The sequence below is a fragment of the Cebidichthys violaceus genome, unplaced genomic scaffold, assembly GCF_023349555.1.
Source record: "Cebidichthys violaceus isolate CVI_PGR_0920_01 unplaced genomic scaffold, fCebVio1.0.p SCAF_2, whole genome shotgun sequence".
NCBI lineage: Eukaryota > Metazoa > Chordata > Actinopteri > Perciformes > Stichaeidae > Cebidichthys > Cebidichthys violaceus.
This window is the reverse complement of record NW_027176372.1, coordinates 5,783,752-5,789,312: the sequence shown is the minus strand read 5'-3', so window position 1 is coordinate 5,789,312 and position 5,561 is coordinate 5,783,752.

The following is a 5,561-nucleotide window of genomic DNA, read 5'->3' as shown; positions in this document are numbered from 1 at the left end:
TGCCACATCTGAGACGTGATCCACATACGTAGTGGGAGCTAGGTACAGACAAGAACATAACAAAGAAAATAGAGAAAGAAAATAACATTCCAGATCTACACTGTCCTTATGAGATTGTGTATGAAGCAAAAAAAGCAGTTTGTGTTGTTGTCTCTGATTATTTGGATTTTCAGATTATTTAAATATTACCTGAGTTTTACCTGAGTACCCTTTGTAAAACAAAGTGAGCATGAAAAGCAAATACAGACAATAAAGACTGCGTGATGTATTACATTACAGTCATTTAGCAGACTTTATCCAAAGTAACTTACAATTCAATATCTAGGTTTTTAACTAACCGAACAGGCTGTTCTCATTCACTTTCATACTTTCTGTTTCATACCTACAAAAAGTAATGCACTTTAATTTGTATATAACTGACGTAAGCGTGAGCCAGGACCTGCAGGGCCGCCTCTAAGGAAGTCAGGTGACGTGGTATAAAGAACGACAAAGTTTGCACAGGGAGGAGATTGCCGTGGACGGTGGCTCAGTGGTAGATTAAGGTCGTTCTTCAATCAGAGAATCAGCAGTTTGATCCCCGACTCCGCTAGTCCATTTCAATGTGTCCTTGTAAAACACTTAATCCCAAATTGCTGCCATGCTCCCATCAGTGTATGAATGGGTGTGAATGGGTTAATGACATGTAGCGTTAAAGCGCTTTGAGTGGTCGGCAGACTAGAAAAAGTACAGTCCTTTTACATATGGGTCAAACAGAGGACTTTCACTCAGGAGACTAAAGGTCAACGTTGACTTATTTTAGCTTACATTTGTTGGGTAAGTTATGTACTTATTTCAACCCAAACCGTGATCCTAAACCTAATCAAGGAATTTTCACAGGAAGCATTGTATGAGGATTCGTTGAACTTCAAAGTAATTTACACACCCATGGTTGAATAAACAACACTGAAATGCAAAACACTTTGCATCAAAACTATTCACAGTCGCAGTGATGCAAATTTGCGACACTTAAAACGTAAACAATTACGCAGTAATATCTATAAAGGCTTTGGTTGAATGCAGGTAAATAGTTAGTGTGGAGAGCAAATAGGGTGGAACCCATTGGCCAAAATGCAATCCCAGAACCCGATACCACTGAATCCATCTCACACGAGACCATGCTCTGGACACACTTTTCTTAGTGAATGCACTCTTTTGCCTCCAACCATTACGTCAACTGCCCAGTCTTCCGACAGCCCATTTCTGAATACCCAATAGCCTAAAAAATGTACCATTGGACCCAAAGCCCATTTTTCCGACAGCCAGTTATCGTGAACACAAACGGCCATTGTTCCAAAGTCATGACTCACCATACTATGCCTCTGACTGGCTCGTACTGATGCCCTCTTCGGCTGGGTTGGTTAGCTTAAGGCATTAGGAGGAATATTACAGTAGTTAGTTTTAGGGTAAGAATATCAGGGTAAGCCAATTAGAGGCACAGTCATGCCTTCGCCATGGAAGAAAAGAACAATAGTAATGCAATAGTAAGTCATTTGCTTCTGTTCAGGGAGTGTGTATTTTTGGAGCAATGGGCATTTGTTTTCAGAATAACGGGCTGTCAGACAAATGAGCTTTCGGTCCAAAGGAACGTTTTCCTATTGGGGTTTTGGAATAATGGGCCGTCGGAACAATGGCATGGAACTACAAATACCTCATGATTTACGTACTAAGCATTTGTTATTTAGTAAACGCTGTCTTGTGTTAAAATGCATGTAAGTCTATTTTTGATGCAGTCACCTCATAAATCATGACACATGGCTTTCTCCTGCATGATAGTGAATGTCACTTTTGATAAAAAGTATTAATGTGAATATTTTTGATTTTGGCTCGGTACTTACTTGGAATCATAATGAATTTCCGATTTATGTAAATTGAGAGAACAAAAATGGTGATGATTTTGGTTTCAGATCCTTGCATTACAGTAGTGGAGCTGAAAATGTAAAGTATGTCCTGAGGGATGTGTCGTCTTAAAAAAGGTCAGAAATGCTCAATAAATGTTATGGCAGAATCTGACAAAGACATTTCTTGCATGCAAGTGGAAACTTTGTCCTGATGTTGGTGACAGAGGACAGAAGAGGAGATTATTTTTTAAGATATCTTATTGTTGACTAAAATGTTGATTACAGTAATATTTGACCTGTTGGTGCTGCTAAAAAAAGGTAAGGGGGTCATCATAATGATTCATCATAATGAAGAATTGTATCACTTTTTCAATGAGGCCTATCAGTAACTGACATACATTTATCAGCTCAGTGAGGTTAACCAAACATGTAAATCTTATAACTAAATAAATACAAGAGAATGTGAGTGAGTAATAAGGCAAAATGTGATCTCTGCCCTGACATTTGGGTATGCACACTAGCATGACATTATTGTCCAAACATAAAAGAAAAAAGCATTACTGAGATGTAATGCAAGATCAAAGGATACTGATGGGCAAACTTGCATTCAATATATAATATTTTCTATTAGCTACTTATAACAAAGTTCAAATAGGATTGAGTTGGTGATACTTAAATTCCAATGCCTCTAATTTACAGATGTACAGATGACACTTACACATTTTAGGCAGTTGTCCCGTTTTCCAATCCAACCAGGAAGAGTGGATACAGTTTAGTCTTTGTGCTTTTAGGGGACACACTGGTCAAACGAAGAGGACTATACCCCCTGGTCTTATTTACATGCTGTGATGGATAGCTAGGCACAGGCATCTAAGCAATGGAACAAATACCCTTTAAGGGAAGTAAAGGAATAGTTTTGTGTTGCTACCTCAGTTTTTGTCTTTTAAAAATAAACTCATCATCATACAGCCACAGCATGCCTTGGCATGTTCGCCAAAGAGCCTAATCAAAGAGTCTGATCTTTTAAGTGTAACAGGGTTATTAATATTGTTTACCTTATAGCCCTGTTGATTTTTTTTATTTGGGTTGTAGTGGAGAGTTAATCAAAGAGGAAATTAGTTTTTGAATTAGTTTTTAATCATGCCCATGTACGTAGCTAGCCACGAGTTAGCCTACATTCAGGAAGCAACCAGGTTTGGAAGTCACTATGGCTAAGCCATGGTTTCCTCCAAAATATTAGGCCAAACCTTGTAGTAGTATATCAAAATTGAGGCTTTGGAGTTGTTGGAATGCATGCTTGAAGAAGCTATGCTGAGGATTAGTAAGTAATGTAACAAGTTTGTAACTTCTAACTTCTGCTGAGTGATTGCAAAAATAATGTAAATGATTAGTAACTAATTACATTTTCCAACAACATGGCTTATAATTCTACAACCTAAAAACGTAGACGACTTAGCTGGAGATTAATAAGGTAGAGATTACTTCTAAAAGTGTATTGTCTCAACTTTCTTTCTACATTTATACTTCTTACATTTAAAGCAAGATATAATGTGCGAAGAGTACTTCAGTACTGTTACAGCTCTGGACTCACAGATATGAATCTGATATCAATAATCTTGTTTGACTCCAGACATGATGTAGGTTTTAGTTGCAATAAAATATTTTACGAAGATTACAGTTTAAGAAATACTGTATTATAAACATTATTTTACAGACAGAAATGTTGTTAAGCAGTGAGTGTATAACACATTATAATATTAAATAAGTAAGCCACCCTAGGTTCCAAAGAGTGAAAATTACATTTATTTAAAAATCATTCAGCAATTACAAGATCAACATAAAATCAACACATCCTCTTTCATTGTTTCCCTTCCTTTCTCTCCTCTCCCGCCCATCTTCTTCCCCTTTACTCCAGGAACTCACTCCTCAGACTCCCCTCGCTGTCTGAGAGGTTGATCAGCTCTTCCACTTCATCACCCTCCTCATCTTCATCTTCCTCCTCAGCCTGGGACAACTGTGCCTCCCCCTCTCCACCTACCTTTCCCCCCAGCTCAAGGTAGCCCTTGGCTGTTTGGTTGACTGCCCCGCCACTCTTTGTCCCACCTGCTCCTCCGTCAGCTTTTCTTTTGACAGGCTGAACCATCAGGATGCCATCCTCCAAAATGGGGGTCCCTTCGGGGCTGACTCCCTCCCCCGCTACACGGCTGGCTCGGTCTGCACTTAGGGTGGGAGCGCTGGGATCCAGGGTGACGGTGGACTTGCTTGTGCAAAGACCCATAATCAGGGTCTTCTTGGGAGTCTTCAATTGACTGAATGACTAATCCTGAGTTAAGCTACTTCTCACAATTCTCTCACATGTCTTTTGTCTGTCAAATGTGTAGTCTATAACAAAAAAATCAAGCTATGAAGCAAGAATATTAATGTTGATTCCTTGCTTGATTTGCAGTTCAAAGGCAGAGTCTCCTTTCACTTCCCTTTTTCAGGTTGGTCGTGCCGAAAGATTCACAAGCTTCGGTAATCCTGGTGAAGATCCCTCATAAGCCTTGCACTTTGATGATTGAGAAAAGCAAAAAAATATACATATCCCTCTTGAAGATCGCAGTTACCAACGATTTTGTGAATTAAAAATGAGCCTCTTGTTAATGTCGGAAGATTTCTGTAAATTATTTCAGAGTCCTGAGGCCCCAGGCCAGCGAAGATGCTCCCATCCACACTGTCTGATTGAATATGTTCATCTGGTTTGAATGACCATCCCAGCCGAGTTGTCCGTGACAGACTTCTCTTTGCTTGCCTTCAATCCATGAAGGGGTTGGAGAGAAGGGGGTTCACCTCATCTGCTCTCTCGAGCTATAAATAGAGCCAAACCCATTAGGTATATCAGTTTATCCATGGACTTCTTGGAAAATGTGGATGGGGAAAGTAAAAAGTACCTACTCACCAACTTGTACTGAAGTACTCTTGAGCAAGCGACTGATCCAGTTCATAGACTTCCACGTGAAGCATGGAAAGTCTTTCTGAGAAAGTCAGATGAACTTTACTGCAGATAAAATTGACCGAAGTCTGTGTATAGCTAATGAGGGCTGAGACCAGTTGAAGATGAGCACATGTCCCTTTTCCAAACCTTGTCAATGTGGGGTTTGACGTGTTCTGCTACAGAAGGTTTCAGCAGCTTGCAATTGTTCTCTCAGCCTCAGCTGGTCTTTTGAGGGTCCTTGACTTTAACCCCCAAAGCTCTCTGTCTGTTTGTGGCAGGTCTGCAGATATTATTAGTCAACAGTTGACAGATGTCCGGTTAATTTAGGCTCTTGGGGAAGCTATCCATGGAACCCTGGTGCTGACCAACAACCAAACTCTGTTTGAGTTCCAGGGCACAATTCGTTTGTGGGGTGGTAGCATGCAAACTAGCCATAGGATTTTATGATAGCAAATATGTTTTGCTGATCGTAACGTCTGTTCAGGAAGCGATCTATAGATCTGTATCAGGCTAAGTATATAAACTATTCATTAAAATCAATGCAAATGCACGTCAGCGCTGGTATTTTCCCTGATTAATAGATCAAAAGCTGTTAAAACAGCTGTGCATTATCTGACTCTGTTAACTTTGTCAGTTCGTTAAGTCTAATGTTACATGGCTCAGCAGAGAAGTTCTAATTTATTTTCCTTTGCGAAAAACTTGTTGGCCAA